General features: G+C 49.3%; 1 protein-coding gene across 2 annotated transcripts in view; it reads right to left on the minus strand.

The window, feature by feature from the left end:
• SYNDIG1 (synapse differentiation inducing 1) overlaps window positions 1-13,026 on the minus strand; it is a 75,317-nt gene that overhangs the window by 61,996 nt on the left and 295 nt on the right. The window lies entirely within an intron of this gene.

Genomic DNA, 13,026 nt, shown 5'->3' on the forward strand with positions numbered 1-13,026 from the left:
TCGACTGAAAAACCACCACCTGAAGGCGAGATCAGATCTGACCCAGAGGAATTATAACTCGTCTAGACGGGGCCTCAAATCCCCTCCGTTGCTCTGGGTGCTCTACCTCTCCCAATGCCTCCGAGGCTGCCCCGGGGCGACAGATTGAAGGGCTGCGATGGGGCTTGTCAGCGTGACCATCCCCATGCAGATTCACCTGGAAGACATGGAGGCACAGTCGCTTGAGGACCAGGAGCCGGTTGTCTCCTTTTGCAGAGGAACAACAGCCGCCCCCTGTCTCACCAGCCCACCAGCCTGGTTCTCTTTTGTGTGGGCTGCACTACGGGGTGGGGAAGCAAAGAGACAGTTCAGCAGGCTCAAAGTACTTTTTTTCCGGCCCAAACACGTTCTCACCAGGACACCAGTTTTGCTCAGGTGCAGACAAAGGAAAATGCCTTTTGAAATACCGGTGTATCCGCCTCAGCAACAGTGAGCTCAGGGGTTTGTTTCTGGGCCCGACCATAGAAACCACAGACATGCTCCTGGCTTCAAACAGCTTCACTGTAGATCCTCTATGGCCAAATTCGGAAGGTAAGATTACCTGTCCCCACTGCGCGGTCTGGAGGAAAACAAGAATTACCCACACAAACACACACACGCGTTGTTTTTACTTGATGCTTTCTATTTCCCTTTCATATCAGAGATCATCTTAACGCAGTGATGGCTAGCAAAAGCCTGATTTTATTTCCTCTAAATAACTCCACTGCTCAGACATCTGCGGTCTGCCCTTTGGCTGGCAAGAAACATTTAAACCATTGCTAAGAGCTGGTCGTCTGTTCTTATGCTACAAACGAAGCAAGAATCTTGTTTAACGTACAAGAGAGCTTAACTAAGTACGCTGCAATGCTTGCATTCACAGCACTTGGTTTAACACGCAGAAAACCCAGTTTATTGTGTTACCAAATCATTCAGTGCTCGTCCTAAGTGAACTGTCAGGAAAGCTGCACAAGTCAAAATACACCGCCGTGGGATCCTGTGGAATTTACACGAGACAGCTCTCAGCCCCAAACCTGGGGAACGTGCCGGCAGAATTAAACCAATCTGCAGATTAGCTTGGAAGCTCCGACTCAGTTTCACCCCAGGATTAGTCCCAAAGCCCTCAGCCCCTTTGCAGCAGATAAGACTGAGAGCGGGTGCCCTGCCTTTCCAAGGAAAACTCATTTCCATATGCAGCTAAGCCTGTGCTCAGTGAAGAGGACCATGCCCTCTTCCCGCTCCCAGTGGGGTAACATCAGCCTGTCTCAGCACAGACATATTGGTGCGAGGTGGAGATGCTTTTGGAGAAGCAAGCGACCTTCAGCAGGTGAGAGCGGGTGGGGAGGCCAACGTGTCGCACATTTGCCTTAGGACCAGTGCTTCCATCTGCCGCTCCCCACTGAGCACTGGCAACCCGCAGGACCTCCTGACAGCTGCTAAACTGTCCCAGTTTGGCTGTTTAGGAGCTTCAGAGGCTGGGTGGGACTCAGCCACAACCTCAGCTGGGGAACACCCGGTGCTTTACCCAGGTTGGGTGGGACCACTTGTTTAGGAGATTATTCTGCTATGTCTCCAGCTTGCCCACAAGCCTTCCCCCTCTTCCTCCCGCACCTACCAAAGAAACTAAACGAAAGTACATCACCGCAGGCAAAAGCTGAGAAAAACCCAGCAATTACAGAGCACGTTGTCAGTTCCCCCTGAGCTGGCTTGAAAAAAGTGCAAGGCTCCCTGACATGTGACACCAATCATCAACCCCACTGAAGTCTGAGAGACTTCACGCAAAACTGTAACCTGGCTCAGAAGCATTCTTAGCCCTGCCATTTGTCCAAGCAAACTGAGGTGGTCAGCAAAAATATGCCACAGATGTAGTAGAAATTGGAAGAAGATGTGCAAATCAAACTGATCCCCTCTCAGAAGAATGGACGAAGAGGTCAGTAGTTGGCCATTGCGTCAATGGCTGCAGCAAAGCTTGGGTTAGGCCTTCCACCTCCATGCTGGCACATCATTCCAACAAATGGGTGTTGTCTGGCTTGAGCAGCACTCAGGAAAATGCCATTTTAAGGCAGCTTTACCTCATGCCTTCGAGCCATGCTGTCAGATTCCCTTCACGTTGTCTCTGCACTCGCCTATCATCTGCTTGCAATGGGTGCAAATGAGGCTCTACGGGCATAGTGACACCAGACGTAGGTGGTTTGCAGACCGCTACATGTTCCTCATGCAATTTTAGGTGGCCATCTTGAAAGGTATGGATTATGAGGAAGGGTGACTCCCATCTCTTTAAAGTTGAGGTGCATGGGGACTCTCCAAAATCATAGGAAATGAAAACTGTCCCTCAGTTCCTCTCACGCTCCTCAGGAACAGGAGAAGAATAGCAAGCAGAGGCCACAGGGGAAAATGCTTTAGTATGCCTAAGTGACCTGAGACCCAGGAGCACTTCAGAATGTCACTGGGAAGTCGGTGTTGTCAGGAGTCAGGACTGCCCCAGACAAGAGTGACATCCCTTGCTCCTAAATGTTCATCAGCCTACGTGATGCAGGAGACAAGCCCCTTTTGCAAAAGGCTGATTAAAAGGGAGCCCAAGGCTCAACAACATTTGAAAAAGTGATTTGGTTCCAAAGTCTCTGGAGTGCCGACAGGTAAGGTTCTGCAAAAGACCTAAACAGGAACTGCTCATGATGGCTCGGGTATGGTATGGCTGATATCACCATCATCGCAAGGAACAACTACGTTACGGGCTCAAGCATCCTCCCTAATCACCCCCAAATTTGAGTTTTTAGGGTTAGCCTAGTGTTAGCACACCCCATAGCCTGGCTTCAGCCTGTGCCTTCTCCCAGACAACACCTACACTGCAGTAAGCGCGTGCCATGCATGCTCCTGAAAAGCCCAAAGGGGAAAATCACCTCACTTGGTCAGGTAAGAGAGCTTAGTGGCATGGACACAGTAGATGTTGGATCATTCAACCTACGCGCGACAGGATGGATGCTGGCATGTCTCACTTACTAGATAGGAGGGATCCCGTGGTGCTGCTCAGTCCTACCGTGGATCTCAGCATCTATCTGGCCGGTGCTTACCTGCCATGCATTTAAACCAGCCTTGTAAACCAATCTTGCAGATTCTGAGTGACACTTTCCCCTTGGGATGGGGGAGGCGGGGGAAAGAAAACATCCGAAATGAGGCAAGGACAAGAGAGGGAGCATCTTTCCCACACAGACCTCCTCCAGCAATAGGGCTAATGCATTGCTCAAGACATCCTCTCCGGAGTCCCACATAGCAGTGCAGCTCGCGCGCCTCGGGGAAGGTCAGCAGAGAGAGACGCGGATGGCAGCAGGCAATCAAGGAAAATTGTTTAACCCTAGCGTCATTTCAATCTGTAGCTGGCTGGCAGCCTTACCAGAGCCTGACCCAATGTTCTTGGCCGTGCAAGCGTATTGTTTAGTGGTAAGGAGCTGGTGAGACTCTTATGCCTTTTCATTATAATATCTTAACAGGAAAAACAATAATAATAATTATAATAATAATAATAATAAGGTGGCATTGATTTTTCTTTTCCGGGTGAAATTCCTGAGTGGCTGGCCATTAGGTTTAAATCAATAGCACCTTGATTGCTGGTGCATTTTGATGCGTAGCTGAAACAAGGTCAATTGCTGTCTAGGGAAACTGAGAAACAGTTGAGGTACCCAGAGATTCTTCATCAATAAAAAGGCAGGATTAAGAGTGTCGGCAGCCACAAATGAAATTTCACATCCTCATGGATAAGAAAGAACCTCCCCCGGGCTTTTCTCTTCCCAACCACCGGCTGAAGGAAGTCAAATCAGATTTCCAAAGGCCTTTGTAACCTGCTGCTACCCCAGTGTTGGTAGGAGAATTAGAGGCAAAGGCTGGACTTGATTTCACCTACTGCAGACACCCAAGGATGCTTCTTGGGGGAAATTAATCGCAGTTACGCAAAGTGCGCGAGACTGGTGGGCTCAGTCTCTCTTTGGAGTAACAATACACCTGTAAAATACAGGGGAGACCCTCTCAGCTTAACCTACAGATGAGTGAAGCAGGTGAAACAAGTCCCCCAGTTCAGACAGAGAAGCAACGGACAGTGTCAGGTGTCCAGGAGTGATGCTTAGGGCCATCACTTGTGGATGTGATGTGCTTATGGCACTTAAAAGGCAGCAAGTGCTTATGCCGTGGCTCAGAGCCTGTATCCTGCCTGCAGGGACTCCTCGGAGGTGGACTCAATCACCATCTTTTCATTAAGGGCTTTCCCTGACTTGACCCGGGCCAGGCTCATGTGTCTGTGACTCGCGGGCAGGTCCTAAACTGAAGATTGCCCCAGTTTCCAGGTCAAACTGCAGCCCAGAGGATCCCGGATGGCAGCACGACTGAGCAGATGACCTCTGATAGACCACCTGAGGCAACTGGAGGATGCCTTCTCTGCAGGGAGCCAACACTCACAGCGAAAAAGAGCCACTCTCATTACAGGGGAGCGCAGTGAGGTTTCAGAATGATGCTGACAGGAAAATGAAACTCATCAGAGCCCTTTAAATAAGAGAGCTGTTCAGTCTGCTCCAAGACGCAGAGTTAATTTAACTGCTTTGATTCAGGTTTCATTTGTCTTCGCACAGTTTGAATTTCTCCCCACAAATCACTCACTGGTACTCAGGCTAACCAGAAATAATTCTGCATTTTCAGACTTGAGGCTGGAACTAAAAGGGAAAAACAAGTTCAAGCTATTGACAAGTAGTAGATCAAACTTCAATCTAATTTTTACCTTGGGGATTAGGCATTTTTACCCAGGTCTCTGGTATTAAAAGTGAAGCCATTAATTATTACAACCTTCAGTCTTTCCAATTTCTTGCATTTCTTTTTTTTTTTTAATTTTCTTTTCTCTCTCTTTCTTATTTTAATAAGAAGCTGCAACCAGTGCCAAGATATTTAGTCTGCAATGCTGTGGTTTATTAAGCTATCACTTGCGTTACAGCAGAGCCCAGCTACGGTAGCTGCAATGAGAGCTACGCTCTGCTGGTGTTCTGCAGACTCCCGCTATGATGACAGTGGCTGACAAGCTAATTAAGCAAAGGGTGTGAGACGGAGATAGGCAAGCCGTAGAGACGGCAAGGAGAGGAGAGCTAAACGCTGTGCCCCGGGCTCTGGCAGACAAGGAGCAGAAGACAGCTCTGCTACTGCCCACCGCCCCGAAACTCCTTCGCTCTTCCGTGGCCCAGCAAACCCCTCCATGGGGCTCTCCCCGTTGCGCAGCTCTAGCACAGCCTCAGGGTGTTTCAGCCTTCTGGAGGCGCTTGACAGGTACCAAAAGCCCTATGTGAACAAGCAATTCCGTTACCTCTGAAATACCAGGCTACAGTTGAAAAGCCCCAGCCCTTTCCTCACAACAGATCAGAAGGACGTTCATCCAGGCAGACCAGACATCCCCGGCCCCAAAGGCCTGGTTTGTTGTCAGGAAAACTTGGAGATGAAGGCAAGCCATGGGGAGGCTGAAGGCAGAGTCCTCATCTGCTGTCAAGCCTTACAGCCGCACCCATTGTCATTCCCTGCAGATCTTGCAGAGGATCAGCCAGGAGAAAGGGCTCAAAGAGCTCATGTGCATCTACATGGGAGTCTTGGATATAAGGGGGAATCTTTTCCCCATGAAGACCGTCAATCATTGGAAAAGGTCACCCAGGGAGGTTGTGCAGTCTCCACCCTGTGAGGTTTTTAAGACCCAACTGGATGGAGCTTCTGGTGTGCAACCTGGTGTGACCCCATAGTTGACCCTGCTTTGAGCATGGGATTGTGCTAGAGACCTCCTGAGGTTCCTTCAACTTGAGTTACCCTATAATCCAAATCTCTCTGCTCCTAACAGATTCCCACCTGTCTCCCATTCTCCCAACAAGACATCCACTGCTCCCACGTTCTTCTGCCAACCCCTCAGTGACCCTAAACCTAATGCCAGCATCGCAAGAAAGGGCAATAACCACAATTTGAAGGGTTGTTCCACTAGCAGAAGCTGAAGCAGCCTCATGACTACCAGATTCAACAAAGCGTCGCTGGGTTTGGTTCTGGTTCCCCCATTGCCAGCACACAGAAAGCAGGGGGGAGAAAGCTTTCTTGAAGAACAGGCAAGCCAAATGGTGAGAGCTGCAGCTTGACAGCAACCACATTGTGAGAGGTTTGGAGGCTGCAGGTTTCCCTGGCGCAAGCTTCCAGGTACGAGGGACTTTTTAATCCGTAATGCGGTAGGCTTCGACATAGTTTAAGGTATTTCAAACATCTAGAAATTGCAACAACACATACGGACCCTTTGCTTGAGAGAAAGCACAGGCAATGTGCGCATCTGGAGAGCTGATTAAAAAGTGAAATATTCAAGGAAAGGAAGGAAAAAACATTTCCCGCTTGTATTTTTCTTCTTTGATTTAGCTGGGCTCATTGAAATAGGTTTTGTTTTACGGGAGCGTTGCTATTTCAGCAGCTGAAATTCCTTTAGACCTATTAAGTAAACTACAGGGAGTTTCGTAAGGCAATGCAACGAACTCATGCTGGGAGAATTAGGAATGCATGCGTTAGTGATAGTTAAATGTTTCATTGCTAACAGTGGAAGGAAAAAGACCTCCATGCTATTTTAGTATTACCAATATGCAGCAAATCCTCCGTGAGACGTGGGCCCGTCCTGCCTTGAAAAGGAGGGACTCGGAGTACAGTGAAATGCCCAAGGTCACATCAGACACAGTAGCAGAGCTGGAAATAAAATCCAGGTCTCTTGATTGCCTGTCCAGAGGTATATTTAAATGTGGAAACAATTACCATATGCATATTAGATCTGCCTGAATAATTGATTGCTTGATTCAGTAGCTGAACCAAGAACTGGGTGGGGGGAGAAAGGAGGAATTACCTTGTGTTGACCTAAAACATAAAACGTTATCCCTGCAACAAAATATTTGCTTTTGAGCAGATGGAAGCATCTTGCCTGAGCCAAAATGAAAAGTAATGTTTCGTTTATTCATTTTTAATTGAAAGAACTGGCTTTAAGTTTGCCTCAAGTTGCCTCCAATAAAAAAAAAATGACACATTCAGGCTTTTCTAGCAACCCTCCTTCCCGACTAATTTTGGCAGCCTCGACTTTTTGTTGAGTTCACAACTTTTTTTCATTTGACAACAAAATTTCACTTTCCATCTACTGAATATCTGACCTGAATAACAGCGCCTGGCTGTAATGTAAATAACCCTGGCTGTTGTGGAAGGCGCCACTATAAAAACACCTTGCACAACTTACGGCAATTATTTTGCAAAGTGAAAGCAGTCAAAAATAAGGCTCCGTGCCTTTTTAAGCGAGAAATTCATTTCACCAACGCAACCGGGGAAAGCTCAGTGTTGGAAAGCTGTTATCAGCTACCTAACTGCATCTGGACGCATGAGTGCTATGAATCAGCCTTGACCAAGTGGCTGACGAGCTCAGTGCCAACCCATGAAACAGCTGGATCCTGTCCTAACTCTGCATCTCCACATGATCAAAGCCTTTGGTGCACGTGCCCGACACACGCTTCTCTCATGCCTTCTCCTCCTCTCCTGGCTGCAAATGCGTACCCTCCATGCTGAGCCTGGCTATCCAGCAGCACGTGCAGCAAAGGATGCCTTCGCACCAGCTGGTATCACCGGGTTCTTTGCAGCACTGCTGTTCAGAGGGTCCTCAATACCTCAGAACAGGACCATTGTCCAACCCCAAGTGTATCCAGCCTTTTCACAGCCCTCTGAGCCCCCCGCCCCCATTTCAAACTGGGGAGATTGAGTCAGCTCTGGAGCCCCCAGCGTAAGAAGGACATGGACCTGTTGCAGTGGGTCCAGAGGAGGGCCACGAAGATGATGTGAGAGCTGGAGCACCTCTGCTATGAGGACAGGCTGAGAGAGTTGGGGTTGTTCAGCCTGGAGAAAAGAAGGCTCCGGGGAGACCTTACAGCGGCCTTCCAGTACCTGAAGGGGGCCTACAGGAAGGATGGGGAGGGACTCTTTGTAAGGGAGTGTAGTGATATGATGAGGGGTAGCGGTTTTAAACTGGAGGAAGGGAGATCTAGATTAGATATTAGGACGAAATTCTTTACTGTGAGGGTGGTGAGACGCTGGAACATGTTGCCCAGGGAAGCTGTGGCAGCCCCATCCCTAGAGGTGTTCAAGGCCAGGCTGGATGGGGCTTTGAGCAGCCTGGTCTAGTGGGAGGTGTCCCTGCCCAGGGCAGGGGGGTTGCAACTACATGATCTTCAAGGTCCCTTCCAACTCTATGATTCTATGAGGAGTGATTCTTGCTTTAAAAGACGTGTCTCTCCCAAGAGAAGGCCAAGCTGACATTTCTTCTCCCTCCATCCATCCCAAAAAGCTGTTCTGTAAAACTCTGATTATGTCCAGTGCAATAAGACTAACCCTCATGACATAATAAATAGAGAGACACATAATGAAATAGCTCAGGTCACTACCTTCAGCAGCGTGGTCAGGCTGAAGGATCTGTTTGCCAACTCGAAGAGCAGAAAATTGTGCTGCCGTTCACCTTCGAAGGAAGCGAATACAGCTGTTCTCTGGGGTGTATAATTGCATCCTTAATTGTTCTGAGTGCCCTCACTGAGAAAAAACTTCATCCAAAGTGAGTCCCACGACGCTCCTGCATGGAGCGAAGAGCACTGCTAGCCTCTGCCCGAGCACTGCTCCAGCTTCTGGGGAAAACTTGACTCAGCCCCACACTCATCATTGCCAGGTTTGGGGCCAGAACTGTTGCTTTTGTGGGTTTAACCACGACCCATGCTTTTCAGAGTGAAAACTTACACACAGCTGAACTGCTTGTCTGTTTACTTGATAGACTAGCTGCATCCTCAGGTGACAAGATGCGATGCCTCAGTTCTCTTGGTCCCTACGCCACAGAGTCGGGATAGTTCTGGAGAGTCGATCTAAGATTTAAAGGTCTGGAAAAGACTGTGTTACAACCAGAAAAAACCTCTCCCTAATTTTAGTGATGCCTGATGTTGTAACAGAATTAAAATTCTCCAGCCTAGAAGAAGCCACCTGATGCTTTGCCCTGTAGAAACCTGCAGCAAAGCGAAGTCCCTGCTGCGCACAGCAGAGCATCTAAATGAACCCCAGGAGGCTCACCCTGGAATATCAACATCACAGCGTCACCTGGTCCTCTTGGTCTGCTTGCAGGCTGACTCCAGTGCTTCCCTTTGACCTAAAATCCCCAGTTAACTGTGTTTCTAACCAGTCTGGCCAAGAGACAGAAACACCCAGATGTGGCTCCAGGACTGGTCCTACTAACTCCCTCAAGTCTCATTCCCGATGGGCAGCCAAGCCTCCATAGAGCCTGGTCCTTGCGTACACCCCGCTCATCTGGCTCCACTCGTGTTTCCACCTTGTATGCAGGAAGCAAGGCAGGACAAGACACCCGTCTCACACTTGTTCTGCATGTCATACACCAACGCTAAGCTCTAGGCTGGGATTTGAGATATTCCTGAGGGCAGGAATGATAAATAAAGACAGGACAGAACAGGAAAACAGCCTAGTGGTGCAGACCTGGTGCAAAATGAAGGTTTCCCTATCTCCTGCCCCAAGCAAAGCACCCCAGGGTCGTAAGTCACTTTGCTAGAAAAATGCTTCTGTGCTACTGTAAAATTTCTAGTGCCAGTTCATCAGGGCGAGGATGATTAGATTAAGCAGCCACTGCTGGGGCAATAAAATCAGCCTTGCTCCATCAGCCCCTAGAAGAATTGCAGAGCCAGGAATACGCTGTGGGACAAAAGCTTCACAGAATAAGTGATTTCGACGTAGCGAGACTGGTAGCTGGACGCAGATAGGGTGGGCAGGGAAACACTGAAAAGTAGCATCAGTGGGTGTAGATTGACCTTTACAGACCTTTCTTAACCCGATGTTCATCCCTCCCTGTAGAAATCAGAGTTGAAATGAATAATGGGGCCCATTAGACTCAGAGCATTGCCAGAGCCAGAAGAAAAATCCTATATCCTCTTCCTTCTGGGAGGAGAAGGGATGTAGAAGCTAAGAAGTTTCTACAGGGGAGGCACGGGCATTTGGCTGGCAGCACAGCAGCTCAGCATTGCCTCTGTGACCTTGCACGCCACATGCAGTGGGGAGAAGGGAGAGGATTTTGTTGCAGAGAGCACAAGAACAGGAGCTGGAAGGCGGGCGGGCGGCGTGGGGACGCTGGGAGAAGACTGGGTCAGCCATTGCACGCAGAGGGCAGCTGCCGCGGGAGACGTCCTGAAGAAGCAAGCTGAGCACAGCTGTCCTGCAGGACCTGGCACCGGGCAGGACGTCTCATGGGACCTAGGATGGGCAGGTCCCCCCTCAAGGAGCTGAATTCTTTGATTATGCCGTGATTGTCTTCCGAGCAAATCACCCAGTTGCAAGCACCATTTCAGAGATCTTCCTTCTCCCTGGGGATTTTTAAGGGGTCTGAACGCTCAATCAAAGCACATAAACCCCATTAAAACTCTGCTCAAATTATGCCAACTGGATGTGAACAGCCAGTTCATTCTTCTCGTGCCTCAGTGAACTAAAGTTTCAGAGCTTAAGGAGAGAAATACTTTAAAGCACGGATTTGAATGGATGATTAATGAGGGAACTTCACACACTCAGGTTTTATTTAGTCACATACACACAGATACATACCTACAGGGATGCCATGTATAAAACTGGGAGTGCTAAAGGCATGCATGGACTCACACCTCTCCTGTGCTGCACCACTATTTTAAAATGCGGTTTTTGCCGGTGCAATGAAAATAACCAGAGTTTGTCACGCTTCCGATATTATGACACCAAATTCAAAGCACAAAATCTTTTGATTCTTAGGTGCCACAGGTTGGACCAGCTCCACATGAATCCTCAGGGTCACAGACATTTACATCTGCCGAGGAGCGTTTTGCTGTGATCTCATTGCTCAAAGTAGTTTCCCAACTTTTACTAGAGGAAGAGTATTCAGAAACATTTGTTTTGGTAGCCAGAGGATGTGTATTCAGCCATGAGCAGATACACACTCACACACTTACACACAGACACTAGTCATTCACATTTGTCAGAGCAAAGTCCCCGAACACGCAGAGTATTTTCCTCCTGTTTAAATCTCCGCAGTTCTATTCCGTTTTTTCCCAACGGCACTGTACAAACAATAACCTGTCCAAAGTCGACTCTTCACAGTGAAGAAAACAAAATTTGTAAGTCCCACTATGTGATCTGCAATCTTAATGACCACATAGGCAGTATTAAAAACTCTCCTGGACAGAAGCGTTTATAGCTTTCTGCAGATATGAATTTACAGTAGAGAGAAAGACAAAAAAACTTATCCAGCTATGTCACACCTTTTCTCTAATACTATCCTTAGAAGCAAAAGCATTTTAAATCCAGAAAGCAGCGTTCATCAAGTTAAATGTGTTGTGGTGGTGCCTGTATACACCCGTACTGCATTACATCTGCATTTGTATAACGAAGAGCCTTCCTGTGCGTGTGAGATTTATTCCAGAGCGTATGGCACCAGTGGTGTGAGATGTCTGCTTGCCCACTTAATAAAAGGAAACTTCATTTAATTCCTACAAATGTATTCATCCTACGTACACCCTGGCACGACCTGTAGTTACCCAACTGCCAATAAAATGTCACCTTGGCCAGTAAAATCAGAAGTGGCTTGTTCTTTGGAGCGAGGTAATTTGAAACTAATATGAGAGCATCTAAATGCAGCTACTTTGAAGATGATAGCTCATTAACTATAATTAAGAGCAAGTCATTTAAATACGTGAATGTAGAAAAGTGCATTCTCTGCTCTGACTGCGTTTTATAATACACAATAATCCCCCTGAAAGTACCAGTTAACTCATCTTCTTGGGTTTAAGAATATCAAAGCATCTTTTAATTGTTGTTAATGCCCTGTTTATGTGGGATTAATGTCTAATTATTTGTGATTTGAATATTTAATCTCCCTGGAAAGTTTAGATCTTTTTTTGGCTTCTTTCTCTCTCACTACACGCCGAGGCTGCAGCCTCCCCCTCCAGTTATTTTGAAGACACAGTTCAACAGATTGCTCTCCAGAGCAACTCCTGCCACTAGGTAGCTCCATGTTCTTACGGGGCGACAAAACCCACCACCACCACCACCGACGCCAGTCCCCCATAGACCTTTGCACCTCTCCTTCTGCAGCCGTGCTCTGGACCAGCGAGCGCTGCCAGTCCTGTTCCAGAACTCCTGCAGTGCCAATTCCAGAAAGGTCTCACTGCATTCCCCAGCCTCTCCCTACCGAAGGGTTCCCCCTTGGTGCCTTGCGGGATGCTTTAGTGATACCCGACCCAGAAGGATGGGGCACGCATGGGGGGCTTACCCAAGGTCACCCCTCTCTGCCACTGAATAGCAGGGATCACTCCTGTCCCCTCGCCTTAACCATCCCTCTCTCCAACTTGGCTGTCGCTGCCCACAAACTAAAGGATGGGAAGGAAAAGAAATTCAATCCGGCGCCTCTTGAGCAGGCTGCTGAGGAGAGAGGGCGGCTGTGGCTCCCTGCCGCCTCTCGCCCGGCTCGGGCTCTGCCCCGGAGCCGGCCCGTGGCCGTGGAGCCCCGCACAGCCCCGCTCCCCCCCATCCCGGCGGGACGGCAGGGTGCGGGGAGGGAAAGATGCTCGGCCACAGTGAGCCGGAGGGGATTTCTCCTGGGGAAGGGAAAGGAAAAGCAGGACCCCGCGGTCCAGTTTCTCTTCCAGCGCTCCCAATCCAAACCTTGCCACGGCACTGGAAAACCCTGATTCCTCCCCTGACCCCCGCCAGGCGGGCCGTGCAAGACCGGGGGTGCTAATTTCGGCTCTCGGCGGGGCACCGGGGAAGCACCGCGGGCGTCCCCCACGCCCCCCCTCCCGCCACCTCTCCCCGGCTGCCTGGGGCGGGCAGCATCCCGGGGGCGGCCCCAAGTCCCTGCGCTCCCCGGGCTCCCTCCGGAGACCCTCTTGCCGCGGCGGCTGCGGGAGCCGCGGTACCGCCCCCCCCCCCCCCCCC

The sequence above is a fragment of the Chroicocephalus ridibundus genome, chromosome 3 (assembly GCF_963924245.1).
Source record: "Chroicocephalus ridibundus chromosome 3, bChrRid1.1, whole genome shotgun sequence".
In the NCBI taxonomy this organism is placed as follows: Eukaryota; Metazoa; Chordata; class Aves; order Charadriiformes; family Laridae; genus Chroicocephalus; species Chroicocephalus ridibundus.